Source organism: Lepisosteus platostomus, chromosome 15 (assembly GCF_059453375.1).
Source record: "Lepisosteus platostomus isolate fLepPlt1 chromosome 15, fLepPlt1.hap1, whole genome shotgun sequence".
Classification (NCBI taxonomy): Eukaryota; Metazoa; Chordata; class Actinopteri; order Semionotiformes; family Lepisosteidae; genus Lepisosteus; species Lepisosteus platostomus.
The window spans coordinates 7198930-7220007 of record NC_142625.1 but is presented as its reverse complement, the minus strand read 5'-3'; the positions used below and the strand labels follow the sequence as shown (position 1 = coordinate 7220007).

At 49.0% G+C, this 21078-nt stretch overlaps 2 non-coding genes and 2 pseudogenes across 2 annotated transcripts; all 4 read left to right on the top strand.

Annotated features, from left to right (window-relative positions):
* LOC148647823 (U2 spliceosomal RNA) lies at positions 1–194 on the top strand. Its single transcript, XR_015926991.1, has one exon. It is a non-coding gene; the product is annotated as a U2 spliceosomal RNA (small nuclear RNA).
* A 2912-nt stretch (positions 195–3106) lies between these two features.
* On the top strand, positions 3107–3301 carry LOC148647822 (U2 spliceosomal RNA). Its single transcript, XR_015927005.1, has one exon. It is a non-coding gene; the product is annotated as a U2 spliceosomal RNA (small nuclear RNA).
* Positions 3302–9702: 6401 nt separating this feature from the next.
* Positions 9703–9904, top strand: LOC148647821 (U2 spliceosomal RNA; annotated as a pseudogene).
* Positions 9905–16374: 6470 nt separating this feature from the next.
* LOC148647820 (U2 spliceosomal RNA) lies at positions 16375–16577 on the top strand (annotated as a pseudogene).
* Positions 16578–21078: the final 4501 nt, after the last annotated feature.

Genomic DNA, 21078 nt, shown 5'->3' with positions numbered 1-21078 from the left:
TTTTATTTTGTATTTTGTATAATAAAAAAAAAAAAAAAAAATCTGTTCTTATCAGTTTAATATCTGATACGTCCCCCATCGGGGGACCACATATTAAACGGATTTTTGGAACAGGGAGCTGGATCAGGAGCTTGCTCCGTCCTCTCCACGCATCGGCCCGGTATTGCAGCGCCTCCGGGAGCGGTGCACCACCTTCTCTCAGCGGTGAAAAGACAGACGTAGCAAGCAAGCAAGCAAGCAAGCAAGCAAGCAAGCGAGGTGGACTGGAGCTCCTTCTTCTCGGGTCTCGTCTCTCGTCCATCTGTGTGTCTCTCTCTCCCCCTCCCCCTCCCCGTCTCGGTTCCCGTGCTCCCTCTGTGCACTTTCCCGCGTCTCGACTCTCTGGGCAAGCAGGCCGGCCCCCTTTTCGGCTCCCGTGCGTTTTCCCTCCAAAAAACTTAGTTTTTTCAGCCTTTTCCCAGGGAGGCAGGCGTGGCTTTTGTGTGTGTGTGTGTGTGTGTGTGTGTGTGTCCGTCCCCGTCCTGGCAGGCGGGCCCCTTTCGACAGCCGGGCGGTTTCCCTCCAAAAAACTTAGTATATACACCTTTTCTTCCTTTTTTTCCGGCAGGCAGGCGCGCGTCTGTGTGTGTGTGTGTGTGTGTGTGTGTGTGTGTGTGTGTGTCCCCGTCCCTCCCGAGAGAGCGCTGCCCCTTGCCTCTGCCCGCAGGTGCCGACGGTCCGCTTTCGCTTGCAGCTCGCTCGGCACAGCTGCTGCTGGTGGGAGGGGCCTAAGCTAAGGAGGCCGGCCGGCTGGCGCCCCCCTGCGGCTGCGGTCGTTGTCGGGCCGTTGACAGGAGATCCAAGAGCAGGGCCCCCGCCCGGGACTGGCGGGCAGGCAGGCGAGCAAGCAGGCAGGCAAGAGAGGGGGAGAGCGGAGTCCGGGCGGCCGGCAGCCGCGTGCGGACCGGGCTCCCGAGGCGTCGGCCTGCGCCGCTGCGCGCCAGCCGGACGCCCGCGCGCCCGCCCAAGGCCGGCGTCGGGCATCGCTTCTCGGCCTTTTGGCTAAGATCGAGGTTTAAGCCGGCAAGCCCGCAATTCCAAGATCTTAGTCCAGGGGGTCGGGAAGGCGAGGGGAGAAGGACGGACTGGAAGGATGGGAATCGGAAGGATGGAGGCCGGAGTTTGAAGGATCGATGTGGCGGTGAGGACGACGAGGAGAATTGCTGGACGGTGAACGGAGTAGAGCTGCGGAGGATTGCTGAGCGGTGAAGGAGCTGGAGTTGCGAGGATTAGAACGGCGGTGGCGAGGAAGGTTTGCTGTGGTGGACGGAGCTTGAGGACGGCGGTTTGCGTACCTGGAGGATTCCGGAAAGAGCAACGACACGGTTGGAGCGATGGCTGGGTACCCTTGGGCGAGAAACGAGCAGCGGAAGGACTCCCTCCGTTTTTCGCTGAGGAGCCTGGAGGGACCGACGACCTGGGACAGAGACAGGTTTAAAGAACTGGTTTTGGTGAAATGTTTGGGAGTGCATTTGAAAGATGTTTTCTGTTTGCAGGACTTTGTTAGATGTGGGATCTTTGAAGTGACTTTTACATCGGACGTGTTGTGTTTTGAAGTGTGGCGGATGGTGCAGGAAAAGAAAGAGGAGTTACCAGTAAAGTTGTTTCGAGTGGAGCCGATGTTTGTTGGAGACTTGAAGATTATGACAGTTTTCTTTTCAGATCCATTTATCCCTGAGGAGGACTTAGTTTTCTTCTTGCGGAGGTTTGTGGATCTGCAAGGAGCCGGGAAGAGAGAGCTGGACAAGGATGGCGTGTGGTCTGGGAAACGGACATATTTGATGAGACTGAGACTGGGGAAGACAGCGGAGGAGGGGGTGATTCACCCCCCAGCTTTCTTCATGATCGGGTTGCACAGGGGTTACCTGGTTTATTCCGGGCAACCCCTCGAATGCAGAGCATGCGGAGGAAGGGGACATTTTGCTGCGCAGTGCACGTCAGCGCGCTGCAAACGGTGTGGGGTGATGGGACATGTGGTGAAAGATTGTGCAGAAGAGAAAAGGTGTTTTAAGTGTGACGGGTTGGGACATGTGTCATGGGAGTGTGGGGTTTGTCCGAGACGGAAGCCTGAGGAAAAGGTTGGTGAGGAGAATGGACGGTGTGTGGAGAGTACATGGAAGGGTGTAAGTAAGGAAATGAATGAGACCAGTATGATAAGAGTGAAGAATGGAGAGCAGAGGAATAATGTGGGTGAGAGTGGTCAGTGTGATGAGAGGGGAAGGATGGAAGAGAGTGATCAGAAGAGTGGGGTGAGTCTTATGATAGAGGAGGAGATGTATATGAAGGGAGTGTATGTGGAGGAGTTGTTTTGCAGTGATGAGGAGATAGGTTTGATGGATCTTGAGGAAGAATGTAACAGACCTGGTTTGGGTGAGGATGTCAGTGATATTGTGGCAGTTTTGAGTATGGATGGGGAGGGTGACGGGAATGAGAAGAAGGAAGTAAGGGTGGGTCAGACGGTCAGAAAAAAAGGGAAAAAGAAAGGGAAGAAGTGAGGGAGATTAAGAAGGGGATGAGGTAATTAGCATAAGGGGCGGGAGTATGGAGATGAGGTTTTCTGTTTAGTTTAGAGGGTGATATGGTCTTGGGAATTAATGAAAGTTAATATAATGTGTTAAAAGTATATGTTTGTTGTGTAATGGTTTGGGTTGAAGTTGGGAACAATATGGATGTGTTAAGGTTTTTTGGATTCTACTGAGAAAAGATTTAAGTTGAAGTTGGGAGGTTTAAGATGATGGGGAGGGAAGAGATAAGAGAGTACAAGTGGGAAAGGAGGTTAATTTGAATAAGGGGTGGGACTATGGAAAGGTGGTTTTTTGGTGTTAGAGAATAACATGATTTGGGAATTGATGTAAGGAAATACGGATGGTTAAAGGATTTATGTTTGTTGTGTAATGTTTCAGTTTGAAGTGGGAGGTTTAAGATGAGGGATTTATGTTAAATTATGAATGTGTTTTATGTTATCCTGGGTTGTTGTGCGGGTTTGTTATGTTGGGTTGGGTTGTTATGTTTTATTAGAAATGTGGTTGTTGTGTTTGATGTTTGGTAGAATTACGAACTGTAATGAACTGTTTTTCAATAAAAAAAAAAAAAAAAAAAAAAAAAAAAATCTGTTCTTATCAGTTTAATATCTGATACGTCCCCCATCGGGGGACCACATATTAAACGGATTTTTGGAACAGGGAGCTGGATCAGGAGCTTGCTCCGTCCTCTCCACGCATCGGCCCGGTATTGCAGCGCCTCCGGGAGCGGTGCACCACCTTCTCTCAGCGGTGAAAAGACAGACGTAGCAAGCAAGCAAGCAAGCAAGCAAGCAAGCAAGCGAGGTGGACTGGAGCTCCTTCTTCTCGGGTCTCGTCTCTCGTCCATCTGTGTGTCTCTCTCTCCCCCTCCCCCTCCCCGTCTCGGTTCCCGTGCTCCCTCTGTGCACTTTCCCGCGTCTCGACTCTCTGGGCAAGCAGGCCGGCCCCCTTTTCGGCTCCCGTGCGTTTTCCCTCCAAAAAACTTAGTTTTTTCAGCCTTTTCCCAGGGAGGCAGGCGTGGCTTTTGTGTGTGTGTGTGTGTGTGTGTGTGTCCGTCCCCGTCCTGGCAGGCGGGCCCCTTTCGACAGCCGGGCGGTTTCCCTCCAAAAAACTTAGTATATACACCTTTTCTTCCTTTTTTTCCGGCAGGCAGGCGCGCGTCTGTGTGTGTGTGTGTGTGTGTCCCCGTCCCTCCCGAGAGAGCGCTGCCCCTTGCCTCTGCCCGCAGGTGCCGACGGTCCGCTTTCGCTTGCAGCTCGCTCGGCACAGCTGCTGCTGGTGGGAGGGGCCTAAGCTAAGGAGGCCGGCCGGCTGGCGCCCCCCTGCGGCTGCGGTCGTTGTCGGGCCGTTGACAGGAGATCCAAGAGCAGGGCCCCCGCCCGGGACTGGCGGGCAGGCAGGCGAGCAAGCAGGCAGGCAAGAGAGGGGGAGAGCGGAGTCCGGGCGGCCGGCAGCCGCGTGCGGACCGGGCTCCCGAGGCGTCGGCCTGCGCCGCTGCGCGCCAGCCGGACGCCCGCGCGCCCGCCCAAGGCCGGCGTCGGGCATCGCTTCTCGGCCTTTTGGCTGCGATCTCAGTACGTGGCTTGACCGCGGCTGGAGGAACAGTCAAGAGGAAGGAAGGTGAAGGTTTTTTTTCTGAGCCTGCCTATAGGCTAGGCAGGAGCTTTTTTTCTTGTGGCGGAGACGGATCCGGCCATAATCGGAGGGATGGAGAGAGGACCGAGCGGCAGGGAGGCGAAGCTGCGGAATACCATTCGATTTGTTTTGAAGGAGGATTGCGGAAACCAGGAGTTCATCTACCGAGATGTTTTTGAAGAATTGGTCCTTGAAACGGCTTTGGGAGTGCGATGGGAGGACACCTTCTGCCTGCAGAATTTCCCCGGGAAGAAGGTATTTGACCTTTCACTAATCTCTGATGTACGATGCAAGGAAGTATGGGCAATTATAAATGCGCATCGGAATGAGGAGCCGTTAAAAGACTTTTATGTAGAGCCATTGTTTGCAAGGGAAGTGCGGTGGCTGACTGTTCATATGTTTAACCCCTATGTTGCGGAAGGAGACATTTTGAACTTTCTTAAACGCTTTGTAGATGTGCAAGGTGAAGGGGTTAAGCAAATAGATAAGAAAAAATACTGGACCGGGAACTGGAGATACCGAGTGAGGTTTAGGTTCAGCGAACAAGCAGTGGACGGTTTGGCGCATCCGCCGGCGAACTTTGCAATCGGTTCAGACCGGGGGTACCTGTTTTACCCGGGACAGCCCCTCACTTGTAGGCGATGTGGGCAGGAAGGACATGTGGCCCTCAACTGTGAGACTCAAATATGTAGGCGGTGTGATGGGATTGGCCATATTTCGTCTATGTGCACGGAGGAAATCAAGTGTAACCTCTGTGGAAAGCGGGGCCATGTTTTTAAGGAGTGCCCCAGGAAGGCTGGCAGCTACTCAGCCGCCATTAGTAAGTCCTTGAGGGTTGAGAAGACCAAGCCTGCGGATCGTGAAGGTGAAAGAGGTGGGGCAGAAGATGGAGGCGGGGTGGCGGTTTCGGTAGTGAACGCGCCAACAGAACAAGAAGAAGCAGAAGAAGGGATTTCCGGAGTCAATGATGTGCAGGTGCAGAATGAAGAAATGGAGATAGGTCAATTAAGTGGTGAGATCAGTACCGGAACGCCTGGGCTAGCTTTTTTAATACAAGCGGCCGAGGAGGTGGCGCACGTGGGCCCACAGGCTAGAAGGAAGAGTTGGGGAGAACGGATGGAGGAGGAGGAGGAGGAGGAAGAGGGCGCAGCCATGGCTCGAAGAACTGTGAAAAGGAAATCTGTGGAGTCAGAAGAGCTCTCCGCAAAGAAAGCGGGAAGAGAACGGGAGGATTCAACACAAAGTGACAGGCCTGAGTCTGTGACCCGAGGAGACAACTTACCTTTAGCCGAGGGGGAAGAAGAAGGGGAGATTCGAGAAGAAGAGGCAGTGGAGCTCCGCAGTAGTGCTTCCTCAGAGTTTGTTGAGACACCATGTGTTCCTGAAACGGCAGGCACACAGGAAAGCGGTGGTTTAATACTCACCCAAGGTTTGGAGTCCGGAGTAGATCCACAGCAAGGAGAAGAGGAAGGCCTCTGGCTGGATTCGGAGTTGCCTCGGGACTTTGTGAAAGTCTGTAAATGGGACGAGAAGAATAATAGGGTCAAGTGGCCTGCTGGTTTTGAGGAGCAGGAGATTCAAAAAAAGGAGATTAATTATGAGTGTGTACCTGTAGGGGGGGATATTCAGCGGTTTCGGGTGTTTGGGAAAACACATGCTGAAATAGGTTCCAAGAAAATCCTCTTTTCAGACATTGTGAAACGGTGGAGAAACAATGGGGGTATGGCTAAGGAGGCTTTCGCAGCTGGGGTAGTTAGAACAGAGGGTAGAATAATGAAAGATTTGGATGCATCTGCTAGTTTTCTCAGGCAATGTGAATGGACGAATGGAAATGTGCGATTCCCAGTGCGAGCAGGCGGTCTTAAAAGCATTTTGAGAGCTTTTCCAGGTGTTAGTTTAGAAAGTGAAGGAAGATCGAAGAGAGTCATTAGGTTATACGTGCAAGGGCCTAAGGAGAGTGAGGTGAGAGATGCATATATTGCAGCAATGAATGTCATTAGAAGATGGGAAGAGAGAAACTGTTAATCTTTAAATGAAGGTTGTGACACTTAACACAAGAGGGCTTAGAGATAGAGTTAAGAGAACTGCTGTCTTTCAGTCCCTAAAAGATCTGAATTTTGAGGTGTGCTTTCTACAGGAGGTGCACTTGAAGAATGAGAAGGATGCAGTGTTTTTTTCACGGGAATGGGATAAGGGAGGATCCAAATGGAGTGTGGGTGGGGTTCACTCGTCGGGGGTGGGCATTCTGTTTGGTAACTGTGGAATGATTGTGGAGAATTGTAATATAATAGTGCCGGGAAGAGCCCTGAGTGTGGATGTGTGTTATGGGAATAATAACTTTAGGTTTGTATGTGTGTATGCGCCCGCAATAAGTTCACTGAGAGCAGATTTTTATAAAGAGCTCTACCCGATATGTGCTACTAATAGGATGCTTGTCATTGGTGGTGATTTTAACGTTGATCTTAGTAAACAGGAAGATGTGGGAGCTAAGCAGTTACGTGTGCTACTAACCCGTTTCAACCTAGTGGATTGTGTTTTACGAGTTACGGCAGGTGCTGTGGCGCCCACCTGGAGGAATGCAGCGGGAGTCGCGAGGCGTCTCGATTACATTTTTGCCTCAAGAGAGGTGAGAGTGGAGACAACGGCGGCGCGTCCGATGTGGTACTCTGACCACACGTTAGTGGAGGTTAAGCTGAGCCTGCCGCAGAGGATGTATGGTCGAGGTATTTGGAGAATGAATGTTGAGATCTTGAAGGAGGAAAAGTATGTTGAACACATGAGGTTAAAATTAAATGAGTGGTGGTGTGCGAAGAAGGAGCACATCTCTGCTATGGATTGGTGGGAGATAATGAAAAAGAAAATTAGAAGGGAGACTAGAGAATATAGTCTTAATCGAAGGAGAAGGGAGGCTAGGGAAGGGAGATTGTTGCAAGAAGAATTGAATAATCTCTACATGCAACTTAATGAGGGGAAGGTAGTGAATCCGGATGAGGTGGCGGCATCTAGAGCTAGACTCCAGGCTTATTACAAACAGAGAGCTAAGAGTTTTTTGTTCAAGGCCCGAATAGATCTTTTGTTACAGCAACAGATGTGTGCTTCTTTTCTATTCAGGCAAGTGAGACGACAGCAAAGGAAAAGACGAATGGATGGTGTTCGAGTAGATCAAGGCAAGATTGTAGAGCACCCTGATGAGATGTTAGAAGCGGTCTACTCCTTTTACAAGAACCTCTTTTCAGCACGAGCCTTAGAAGGAGGTTTGGAATCCGCTGCTCTTGGATGCATCTCCTCACGGGTGCCCGAGAGTAGCAGGCGTCTCTTAGAGAAGCCTATTACTATAGATGAACTTAGGGGAGCCTTGGCAGGGATGAAGAATGGGAAGGCGCCTGGATTAGATGGTCTTCCTGCAGAATTCTATAAAACCTTTTGGGATTTAATAGGGCCCATAATGTTAGAAACAGCGCACGAGGTTTTCAACAGGAAAATGTTAGGAGACTCGATGCGAGAAGGGGTGCTGACCTTGTTGTTTAAAAAAGGGCAGGCAACTGATCTAGGCAATTGGAGGCCACTCACGATGTTATGTACAGATTACAAGTTAATTGCTAAAGTATTGGTTAATCGTATGAAGGAAGTGATGGGGACAGTAGTAGGGAACGATCAGACTTGTGGCGTACGGGGAAGGAGAATTGACTGGTCTCTCCAATTAGTCAGAGACGCAATAGCGTGGTCTGAACATCGGAATATTCCGTTGGTATTAGCTAGTTTAGATTTAGAGAAAGCTTTCGACAAAGTGTCGCACAACTTTTTGTGGTGTGTGCTGGAAAAGATGGGTTTTGGGCCAATTTTTATTGGATGGTTGAAGACCTTGTATACACAGGTAGGTAGTAGAGTAGTGGTTAATGGTTTTGTTGGCAAACTGGTGAAGCAGCTTTCTGGGGTAAGACAAGGTTGCCCACTGTCCCCTTTGTTATTTGTCCTTTACATGGAACCATTTGCAAGAATGATAAACGGGGACCCAGGCATAGAGGGATTAATACTGCCTGGGAGTGGTGGAGAGCAAGTTAAGATGACACTGTACGCAGATGATGTTACCTTGGTGCTGACCGCCGATCACAGTTTGCAGAGGTCCTTGGCCATCTTTGAGGAATTTGCCAGGGTATCAGGGGCCAGATTAAACAGAAATAAAAGTAAAGTTAAGTTTTTCGGATTATGGAGAGACAGAGAGGAAGGCATACATGGCCTGGATTTTTGTAGGGGCCCTTTAAAGGTTTTGGGTATTTCTTTCCAAAAGCAGGGAACGGTGCATTATAACTGGCTTCAGGCTTTGGAGGCAATAAGGGTCCGATTGTTAAGATGGGGTGACAAACGCTTAACATTCGTAGAAAAGGTAACAGTTTTAAAGACGGACATTTTACCAGCTTTGATATACTTGGCGAATATTTACCCAATGCCAGCGAGATATAATAGGTATCTAACTAGAGAAACTTTTAGGTTTCTTTGGAACGGAAGATACGAGTATATCAAGCGACAGGACATGTATAGGTCAATTGATATGGGAGGTAGAGGAGTACCGAATATACCAATCAAGTTAAATTGTATATATGTGTCGGGGTTATGTGTTGCTTTAAGCCAATCTGTAGTGCATAATTACCAGTTTTTTGTAAAGTTTTGGCTTGCCAACAGTTTCCGACATCTCACCTGTTGGAGGAATGATGTCCCGCACGGAGAGGACTTACCATGGCATTATAGGCATGCGGTGTCCTGGGTCCGGAAACATCGGGTGGCAGAGGATGTGCTGACTCTGAGGAACCACAGGGCACTGTACAGCGCTGTAATGGGGCAAGAAGAGGACAGAATTGTCGGGAACGTGGCTGCTGAGACCTGGAGGAGGGTTCAGCCCAAAGGTTTGCGGCCAGACATGATGGACCTGAATTGGCAGCTGGTTTGGAAGAGACTTCCCGTGCGAGACGTCTTGCACAGGCACAAGTTGTCTAGACAAGCTGAATGTCCTCGGGCAGACTGCCGAGCTAGAGAGACAATTGAACATGTTTTTTGGTTCTGTGTTTTTGCTCAGCAAGTGTGGGGTAAATGCACACCTTTATTGGAATCGATAGAAGCCGGGTTTAAGGTAAATTTGGCCACTGTAATGTTTGGGGTAAGAGGACGTGGAAGAACGAGAGGTGTGGCTTTCATATTATGGTTTGTTGTGAGTTGTGTTAAATTGTATTTGTGGGCCGCTAGGAACACTTTGGTCAAAAAAGGGGTGTTATGGAGTGTGGGTGGGGTTTATAGCAAAATTGTGGGGGACATTAAATGCATGGTGGCTGTAGATAAAGAAAAGTTAAGTTATCACGCTGTAAAAGAAAAATGGAAGTCTTTAGCAGATATTTAAAAGGATTGGTTGATTGATACCCAGTAGTGATTTGTTTTTGTTAAGATTTTTGTCTGCTTTGTTATTTTTGCTTTTTGGATGTGTTCATCGGAATTGATGGTATAATTGTGATGTAGTATTCCTTTGTTATCTTTGATAATAAAAAAAAAAAAAAAAAAAAAAAAAATCTGTTCTTATCAGTTTAATATCTGATACGTCCCCCATCGGGGGACCACATATTAAACGGATTTTTGGAACAGGGAGCTGGATCAGGAGCTTGCTCCGTCCTCTCCACGCATCGGCCCGGTATTGCAGCGCCTCCGGGAGCGGTGCACCACCTTCTCTCAGCGGTGAAAAGACAGACGTAGCAAGCAAGCAAGCAAGCAAGCAAGCAAGCAAGCGAGGTGGACTGGAGCTCCTTCTTCTCGGGTCTCGTCTCTCGTCCATCTGTGTGTCTCTCTCTCCCCCTCCCCCTCCCCGTCTCGGTTCCCGTGCTCCCTCTGTGCACTTTCCCGCGTCTCGACTCTCTGGGCAAGCAGGCCGGCCCCCTTTTCGGCTCCCGTGCGTTTTCCCTCCAAAAAACTTAGTTTTTTCAGCCTTTTCCCAGGGAGGCAGGCGTGGCTTTTGTGTGTGTGTGTGTGTGTGTGTGTGTCCGTCCCCGTCCTGGCAGGCGGGCCCCTTTCGACAGCCGGGCGGTTTCCCTCCAAAAAACTTAGTATATACACCTTTTCTTCCTTTTTTTCCGGCAGGCAGGCGCGCGTCTGTGTGTGTGTGTGTGTGTGTGTGTCCCCGTCCCTCCCGAGAGAGCGCTGCCCCTTGCCTCTGCCCGCAGGTGCCGACGGTCCGCTTTCGCTTGCAGCTCGCTCGGCACAGCTGCTGCTGGTGGGAGGGGCCTAAGCTAAGGAGGCCGGCCGGCTGGCGCCCCCCTGCGGCTGCGGTCGTTGTCGGGCCGTTGACAGGAGATCCAAGAGCAGGGCCCCCGCCCGGGACTGGCGGGCAGGCAGGCGAGCAAGCAGGCAGGCAAGAGAGGGGGAGAGCGGAGTCCGGGCGGCCGGCAGCCGCGTGCGGACCGGGCTCCCGAGGCGTCGGCCTGCGCCGCTGCGCGCCAGCCGGACGCCCGCGCGCCCGCCCAAGGCCGGCGTCGGGCATCGCTTCTCGGCCTTTTGGCTGCGATCACAGTACGTGGCTTGACCGCGGCTGTAGGAGCAGTCAGAAGGAGAGAAGGTGAGGGGGCTTTTTTCCCCGGACCTGTCTACAGGCTAGGCGGGAGCATTTTTCTTTTTTCTACGTGGCGGAGGAGGATCCGGCCATTTCGGAAGGATGGAGAGAAGATCGAGCACCAGAGAGGCGAGGCTGAGGAACACGATCCGGTTCGTTTTGAAGGAGGAGGAAGAAGCCCAGGAGTTGATCTACAGAGATACTTTTGAGGAAGTGGTGCTGGAGAAGACCTTGGGAGTGCACCCGGAGGACACTTACTGCCTACAAGACTTTCCCGGGAGGAAGGTATTTGACCTCACTTTAATCACTGACACTAAATGCAATGAGGTTTGGTCACTTGCTAGTGAGCACAGGAATGAAGAGCCACTCAAACGGTTTTATATTGAACCTTTATTTGCACGAGAACTGAGGCCTTTAACAGTGCATGTATTCAACCCTTACATGGCGGAGGAGGACATTGTGAGCTACCTCAAGCGCTTTGTGGATGTGCAGGATGAGGGAGTCAAATTGCTGGACAGAAAGAAATACTGGAGTGGGAAAAGACGGTACCGAGTCCGATTCCGGTTTAGTACGCAGGCAAGCGACGGTTTACTACACCCGCCAGCTTCCTTTACTATCGGTTCGAGCAATGGGTACTTGTTCTATCCGGGCCAGCCCCTCACGTGCAGGCGCTGTGGACAAGAGGGCCATATAGCCCTGAACTGTAGAGTGCAGATATGCAGAAGGTGCGGTGGTATCGGGCATGTTGGGTCCGCTTGCACAGAAGACATCAAGTGCAATTTATGTGGAAAGCCGGGGCATGCCTATAGGGAGTGCCCTATAAAGGCTAGGAGCTATTCCGCAGCCATGAGCAGGCCACGGAAGGATGAGGAAGCTGTGTCTGCAGGCCAGAGGGACTCCGGGAGCGAGGCAGCTGACACGGGCGTGCTGGGAAGCTCGGCAGAAGATCCACCAGCGGAACAGGAGGCAGCTGGGGAAGGTGTCCCAGGAGACAGTGAGGAGCAGATGGCAAATGAGGAGATGGAAACGGGCCACTCCGGAGATGCCATCAGCTATGATACACCCGGGCTACCTTTCTTAAAGGACGCGGTGAGTGAGATGGAGGGCATAGCCCCACCAAGGGACTGGGAGGATAGAGTGGAGGAGGAGGAGGAAGATGGGGTTTCTTCCTCCAAAAAGTCAGTCAAGAGGAAGGCTGCCGAATCCGATGAGCTTTTTGCAAAAAAAGCGGGCAGGGATCCAGAGGAACTGGCCCCGGGTGGCAGACAGGTGTTTGAGGCTTCAGCCCCCTTACTGTGCCGGGTGGAGGAAGAGGAAGGAGAGATCCGGGACGTGGAGCATGAGGAGCTTGGTGGCAGCGGCTCCTCGGAACGCACTGGAACACCTTTTGTCCCCGAAACTGAAGGCACTATTGACGGAAGCGGTAATGTACTCACCCAAGACGCGCAGGCCGGTGCAGTCCAAAGACAAGGAGAGGGGGGAGGCCTCTGGCTGGACTCCGAACTTCCCCGAGACTTTGTAGAACTCTGCAAATGGGACGAGAGGAGCGATAAGGTTATATGGCCCGCCGATTTTGAGGAACAGCAGATATCGCAGAGGGACATTCGTTTCGGCTGCGTGCGCGAAGGGAGTGAGATCCGGCGTTTTGAGCTGTATGGGGAGACGCACACGGAAATCGTCCCTAAAAAGATTCTTTTGCAGGACATGGAGAGGAAGTGGCGAAACAATGACGGCTTGGCAAAGGCGGCCTTTGCGGCCGGTGCATTCAAAAGAGATGGCGGAATAGTGAAGTATCTCGACGCATCTTCCAGTTTCCTGAAACGGTGTGAATGGATGGAGGGGAGCATAAAGTTTCCTAATCGAGCCGGGGGGCTTAAAAATGTTTTGAGGTCCTTCCCGGGAGTTAAGATCGAAAGTAACGGGAAAACTAGGAAGGTCACTGGATTGTACGTGTATGGGCAGAAGGAGTCGGAGGTTAGGGATGTGTACATCGCGGCCATGAAGATCATTAGGAAATGGGAAGGAAGGCTCTAACCAGCATCTGAGATGAAGCTAGCTACTCTCAATGTGAGGGGGCTGAGAGACAGGGTGAAGAGGACAGCAGTGTTTCTTTCTTTGAAAAGCCTGAGCTTTGATGTGTGCTTTTTGCAGGAAGTGCACCTGAAGAACGGCGAGGACGTTGTGGCTTTTACGAGGGACTGGGACAAGGGGGGGTCTCGGTGGAGTGTGGGAGGGGTTCACTCGTCGGGTGTGGGGATTTTATTTGGTAACCGTGAAATGAGTGTGGAAGAGTGCAACGTAATAGTGCCTGGGAGGGCCTTGTGTGTGGATGTGTGTTTTGGCAATGATAATTTTAGGTTTATTTCAGTGTATGCCCCTGCAGTAGGCTCCTTGAGGGCAGATTTTTTTAAAGAGCTCTACCCGCTTTGTGCCACAAATAAAACCCTCGTCATAGGTGGAGATTTCAATGTGGACCTCAGCAGCCGGGAGGATGCGGGGGGGAGACAGCTGCGAGGGCTCTTGACGCGTTTTAACCTGGTGGATTGCTTTTCCCGAGTCGCACCCGGAGCAGTGGCGATGACTTGGAGGAACTCAGCAGGAGTTGCAAGACGCCTAGATTACTTTTTCGCCTCAAGGGAGGTGAAAGTGGAGAGAGCTGCTGTCCAGCCAACGTGGTGCTCCGACCACACCATCGTCGAGGTTGAATTGCGTCTTCAGCACAGATTGTATGGCAGGGGTTATTGGCGAATGAATGTGGGGGTATTGAGTGAGGAGCCTTACCTTAAGTGTATGGCATCCAAGCTGAATGAATGGTGGGGCGCAAAGAGGAGCCATATTTCGGCTCTGGACTGGTGGGAGGTAGTGAAGAAGCGGATCAGAAAGTTCACCAAGGAGTATAGTTTAAATCGCCGGAGGAGTGAAGTAAGGGAGGGGAGGATCCTGCAACGGGAGTTGCATAACCTCTATTCTCTGCTTAATGAGGGGGTGGAAGTTGACATGGAGGAAATAGCAGCTGTCAGGGCCAGGTTGAAAACTTATCACCAGCAAAGAGCTAGAAGCTTTCTGTTTAAAGCCCGGATCGATTCCCTGTTGCAGCAACGGACATGCGCCTCTTCTCTGTTCCGGCAGGTGAGGAGACTTCAGAACAGGAGAAGTATGAGTGGGGTCCGCGTTAGTGCCGACAAAATAGTGGAAGACACTGATGGTATGCTGAAGGCGGTCCATGCATACTATAAAGAACTCTTCTCGGGTGAACTTGTAGGAGAAGCATCGGGGTCCGCTGTGTTGGAGTGCATCACTGCACGGGTGCCGGAGAGTGGCAGGCTTTTTTTGGAAAGGCCTATCAGTATAGAAGAACTTAAAGGAGCGCTGGCCGGGATGAAAAACAGGAAGGCACCAGGCTTGGACGGCTTGCCTGCAGAATTCTACAAGGCTTTTTGGGGCATCCTAGGGCCTATAATGCTCAAAATAACAATCGAGGTCGTCACTAAGGGGAGACTAGGGGACTCGATGCGTGAGGGGGTCCTGACCTTATTATTTAAGAAAGGACAGACAACAGACTTAGGGAATTGGAGGCCACTCACTATGTTGTGTGCCGATTACAAGCTCATTGCCAAGGTACTGGTCAATCGGTTGAAGGAGGTAATAGGGTCGGTGGTGGGCAAAGATCAGACTTGTGGCGTGAAAGGGAGAAGGATTAGCTGGTCTCTGCAGCTCATTAGGGATGCAGTTGCATGGTCTGAACAAAGGAACCTGCCACTAGTTTTAGCCAACCTAGACCTGGAGAAGGCGTTTGACAAGGTATCGCACGCGTTCCTGTGGCAGGTGATGGAACGAATGGGCTTCGGACGCACTTTTATTGGCTGGCTGAGGACTTTGTATGCACAGGTGGGCAGCAGAGTCGTGGTCAATGGTTTCACTGGGAAGATCGTGAAGCAAAACTCGGGAGTGAGGCAAGGTTGCCCCCTGTCCCCGTTGCTGTTCATCCTCTACATGGAACCGTTTGTGAGGATGGTGAACATGTCCCCAGAGGTGGACGGGCTGTTAGTGCCTGGGAGTGGCGGAGAGCGGGTCAAGTTGTCTGCGTATGCGGACGACGTAACGCTGATGCTGACCTCTGACCATGGCCTGCATAAAGCTCTGGTCCTTTTTGAGGACTTTGCTAAGGTGTCAGGGGCCAGGCTGAACAAGCAAAAAAGTAAGGTTAAGTTTTTCGGGTCATGGAGAGAGAGGGAGGGAGGGATATGTGGGCTGGACTTTTGTAAGGGCCCCTTGAAAGTGTTGGGCATCTCCTTCCAAGACCAGGGGATGGTGCATCACAACTGGCTGCAGACTTTAGAAGTCACAAGGGTGAGATTGCAGCGATGGAGCGATAGACTTTTAACTTTCACGGAGAAGGTCGTAGTATTGAAAACAGAAGTCTTGCCTGCGCTGATTCATCTCGCTTATGTCTTCCCAATGCCTGCAAGATACAATAGATATCTTGTTAAAGTCACCTTTGATTTCTTGTGGAGCAAGAAATATGAGTACATCAAGCGCATCGATATGTACCGTCCAATCGAGAAGGGAGGTAGGGGGGTTCCAAACATCCCCGTCAAACTGAATTGCCTGTATGTGTCGGGGTTGTGCGCTACTTTAGGTCAACCAGTAACGCACTGCTCTCAGTTTTTTGCAAGGTTCTGGCTGGCCAGCAGTATGAGGCACCTTACAGGCTGGAGGAACGACGTCCCGCACGGGGAAGACTTACCGTGGCATTACAGGCACGCAGTAGCCTGGGTGAGAACTCATCTGGCCGGGGGAGATCCTCCTCTGGCGGACCACAAGGCACTGTACCGCGCAGTAATGGAGCAGGGGGAAGCCACTATCGTCGGGGGTGTCGCCACAAAGATCTGGAAGAGGGTACAGCCCAGAGGCCTACGACTTGACATGCAGGATCTGAACTGGCTGGCGGCGTGGAAAAGGCTTCCGGTGCGGGATGTCTTGTACAAGCACAAGCTCACTAGGCAGGCCAGGTGCCCGCGGGCGGACTGCCAAGCTGTTGAGACGATCGAACATGTGTTTTGGTTTTGTTCTTTTGCACAGCGCGTGTGGGGGAAGTGTGCGCCTTTTTTAGGAACGCTAGAGTCCGGTTTTAAAATAAATCTAGCGACCTTGATGTATGGCGTCGGGGGGAGGGGGAGGACAAAAGGGACTGTTTTTGTTTTATGGTTTTTGATCAGTTGCGTTAAGTTAGAATTATGGGCTGCCAGAAATGTCCTAGTTAAAAAAGGTGTGTTGCGGAGTGTGAGGGGAGTTTGGGACAAAGTAAAGTGGGACGTCAAATGCATGATAGCAGCCGACCTGAGACATTGGAGCTACCATGCGGTCAAGGAAAAGTGGAAATCTCTAGTAGATATTTAGAGTAGAAGGGATGATTCTGAGTTTTTGAGAGAGTTTTTGTTTCTTAGAGGGTGTGTGTTCATTAGAATAAGGGGTGGGGTTATGGTAATGAGGAGTGTTTGGGGTTTTTGTTTTTTTTCTGTTTCAGGGCTTTGTTTTTCTGTTATGTACAGTGTTGTCGTTGTGATTAAGGTTTGATTATGATTGTTTGTGATGTCTTTTGTAATAAAATATATTTAAAAAAAAAAAAAAAAAAAAAAAAATCTGTTCTTATCAGTTTAATATCTGATACGTCCCCCATCGGGGGACCACATATTAAACGGATTTTTGGAACAGGGAGCTGGATCAGGAGCTTGCTCCGTCCTCTCCACGCATCGGCCCGGTATTGCAGCGCCTCCGGGAGCGGTGCACCACCTTCTCTCAGCGGTGAAAAGACAGACGTAGCAAGCAAGCAAGCAAGCAAGCAAGCAAGCAAGCGAGGTGGACTGGAGCTCCTTCTTCTCGGGTCTCGTCTCTCGTCCATCTGTGTGTCTCTCTCTCCCCCTCCCCCTCCCCGTCTCGGTTCCCGTGCTCCCTCTGTGCACTTTCCCGCGTCTCGACTCTCTGGGCAAGCAGGCCGGCCCCCTTTTCGGCTCCCGTGCGTTTTCCCTCCAAAAAACTTAGTTTTTTCAGCCTTTTCCCAGGGAGGCAGGCGTGGCTTTTGTGTGTGTGTGTGTGTGTGTGTGTGTCCGTCCCCGTCCTGGCAGGCGGGCCCCTTTCGACAGCCGGGCGGTTTCCCTCCAAAAAACTTAGTATATACACCTTTTCTTCCTTTTTTTCCGGCAGGCAGGCGCGCGTCTGTGTGTGTGTGTGTGTGTGTCCCCGTCCCTCCCGAGAGAGCGCTGCCCCTTGCCTCTGCCCGCAGGTGCCGACGGTCCGCTTTCGCTTGCAGCTCGCTCGGCACAGCTGCTGCTGGTGGGAGGGGCCTAAGCTAAGGAGGCCGGCCGGCTGGCGCCCCCCTGCGGCTGCGGTCGTTGTCGGGCCGTTGACAGGAGATCCAAGAGCAGGGCCCCCGCCCGGGACTGGCGGGCAGGCAGGCGAGCAAGCAGGCAGGCAAGAGAGGGGGAGAGCGGAGTCCGGGCGGCCGGCAGCCGCGTGCGGACCGGGCTCCCGAGGCGTCGGCCTGCGCCGCTGCGCGCCAGCCGGACGCCCGCGCGCCCGCCCAAGGCCGGCGTCGGGCATCGCTTCTCGGCCTTTTGGCTAAGATCAAGTGTAGGTAGTGGGGGCAGGGTGTGTGGGAACAGGTTTGTTCTTCACACCTGAAACATTTTCTCTGAAAGGATTTTCTTCGCAGCTTAACCGATCTTGTTACAGCATGTTACAGTTTACTATTATTAACCATATTAATTTTAAGTGCTTAATGTAAAATCTTGTAAAAATATATTTTCATTGTTCAAATATACATTAATATACATTAAGTCTGACTATCATATAATAAGTTAAATACAAAACTAAAGAAAAAATAGGGTTAAATATAATTCAAAATATTTTGCTAACAATGTTAACTGTTTATGAATAATAAAATGTATTAACTAAGGAGTAGGATGGCACAGTTGTTAGTATGTTTTTTGTTTTGTTTCTTTTTCATAAATACAACAGTAGTACCTGATGTCTCAGTGGCTTTCAAAATTAAATTATGCATGCAAACCTGTGAACTAGAAAGATAACTAAGATTTTAATACTAATTAAATGACCGCGGGCACTTCCCACCCCCTCTACATTCTCAGAGTAGAACAGACTAACCTTCTAATGAAAGACGGTCCACCCCCCACGGACAGGAAAAGTGCCCACAGGCACTTAAACTTAATATGGTCAGTAACGGTAAACAGTAACATGGTAAGAAGGAGCACGTACAAACGTTTTCGAAATAACCACATTTAAGACTCTGATCCTAAAAATGTTTAGGGAGAAAGTGGAATACTGGTGTGTATTTTTTCTTTAAACTACCAATACCAGCCATATACAGTCTGTAACGTAGGGATTTCTATATGTCTTTATTTAGTGTTTACATTAGTGACAAAGGCTAAACTTTTAGCTTCAGTAACGTGTACATATCTCCCCTTTTTATAAAACGACTTGGTTGAAAACTGTTCCAGAGCCACTGTTGTTTCATCAGTGAAAAGTACATCATGAAATGCCTCTCCCTGTTCAATCCACTGGAAAAAAGAAAAGGAGCATAAAGCTTCTGATGGTCATAAACGATATTCATTTAGGAGCAGCATCAGAGGTATGTTTTTAACTGCACTGCATTGGAGAGAATACCATAGTGTGTTTTTTTTTTACTCCCTGGCGGAAACTGGCTTCCAGAAGAATCAGTATGGCTCAGAGATTAAATAAAACTTCACAGACATTAACGAAGAGCATAACCCGTGTACTGTATACACTGCAAGTACTGTACAACCCAACTCTCTGCAGGAGTGCTGGCTGTGACGAATTGAACCGGTTTCACGGGTATTTTCAAAGTAGGAGGCGAGATTTCCAGCGAAAGACACCCCCCACCCCCCTCAAAAACACAGTAAATACAGTACTTACTAGTTAAAGGCTAGGCTCCCGACTACGGCGAAAGGAACCCTTCTTTCATTAGAAAACAATGAACATATTTTAGCCCTGAATGAATTAATAGCAAACATGGTTTACATAAAAGACATTTTTCCAAGAAAGTTTAGCCTTTGTCACTAATGAAACCACTAAATAAAGACATAAATAGAAAAATCTTAAGATTTTTAAAATACATGACTTTGCTTAAATTTATTTGAAAATAAAAACAATTACAACCGCCAGGGGAGAGAGAGAACAGGGGAAGGATGTTGGTTTTGCATAAGGGGCGGGGCTATGGAAAGTAGGTATGTTTGGGAATGTGTAGTTAAATGTTCTGGCTGTTTGTGAATTTTACATTTTACATTAAGCACTTAAAAGCTATATAAAATAAAGTTTATTATTAATTTGCTGGACAGAGCGGTGAACATTATTATGCATAAGACAAAGATAACGATCCTGATCAGTTTAGAAATCTGTGTACGCTGTAAGGTTTTTACTTCTTAAACTTTTAAAATACACGTTTTGAATAGAAAGAAATCCTCTTCCTGGTATAGCAAACCAGCACGTCTTTTTTCTCCAATCAGAGGGGTGTCAGATGGTGTCAGCCAATCACCATTCTGCGTTGGGTAGCAACGGGTGACTGTTCTCAGGCGGAAGATGTAAGCAGCTTAATGTTCGTGTTAAATATTTTTTTTAAATTCAATTAAACGGGCACAGTTAAGACATTAAATATACATATACATACTGTATACAGTACAGTTTGCATACGGTAATATGTTTATGTTACGCGATTAAAAAATAAATAAATAAAAATGAAAAGTCCAGCACCAGCTGGATTCGAACACACAACCTGCCGGTTGGTAGTCACGCACCTAGACCAGTAGGCTACAAGACAGCTTGCATGATCAGGCAGGCGAAACAGCCCTACATAGCTCTGCCGCAGTACACGGATATAATCATACCGTTATTAAATTCTTGAGATACGCGATTCCATATTATATTCCCTTTTAATCAAATTCTAAAAGTATGCTTGTTGACGTATCCGGTATCACGTTAGTTAAAGACTTCGAAGCTTACAATGTTTAGGGAGAAATGGAATACTGGTGTGTATTTTTTTCTTTAAAGTACCAAGACCAGCTATATACTGTATGTTTACGTTCCAAAATTAATATCGTTTATGGCCTTCACACGCGTTACAGTATGCTCCTATTCTTTTTATGCTCAGCTACTAAGATTTCCCTTCAGTGGTAAAATTCAATATCTACAACGGGCACAGTAAAGACGTTTACAGTAAGTCTTTCTACGACAGACCAACGGACCACGAGTGCCCCTGTCGGTCAACCAATCACGCACCGCGGTATCGTGTGTCATCTTACCTGCGGTACGTGTCTGTACCGCTCACTTTGAATGGCTGCATCTGTATATATTTTGGCATCACATGTGAAAACTGGTTTAGACTAAAATCAATCAAATGAACAATAAAACTGGTTTGACAAAAAACGAGGCTTTACCGGATTCTGCAGAGTACAGTTCTGCTTATGCAAGGCAACAACAGCTGCCCCCTGCTCTTTAAATACACACTTCAGTGTGCTCCTCTTTTAAAGTCATATAAACAATACTGTAGAATTGTAGATCTATAATAAATGCAGCACAGTGTCCAATATTCTAAAAAAAATCATGTTCACTGATTAATATCAGTGACTGCCAGGAACTCATTTATAATTAGTCAGAACAGTCTTTCCTCAGATCTAATCACTGTGCCTGTGAATTCACATAACCCCTACACAATATTCTGTGCATTATGGGATAGTTTCTTAGTCTACATCAAGAAGTGTAATACCCTAGTCTTGCACTTTAGTATCATCAGGAAAGCAGAAGCTATTTCTTCCAGTTAGTTAAGATGGAAAGCTGGTATATTTTCCCCACTACAGAGCTGAGAACTAATTTCAGCACCAAGCTGGAAAGGGAACTGGCCTTTACCATTCATACTAGTGTAGAAAGAATCAAGCTACATATTAACCAAGAATGATTCTTTTGTTAATACACAGCTTTCATTTTTTTTTTTGCAGTTTCACCCCTTATATATTGCTGGATTATTAACAAAATACATCTTCCAAATATTGACAACCCTCAAAGCTTTAAATAGTAATATCGGTAATCTTTTATTTAACTTTCATTTGTCTTCATAGCTGGTCCATATTCAGTTTTACTAAATAAAAGTAATCACCATAAACACTTTTTTCCCCAAAAATACTGTTCACTTTTAAAATGCTAAAAGCAAATGTAATTTACCAAAACAGAGCACTTTTATAAACCATCTGCTCTAAAGCCACAGCAACT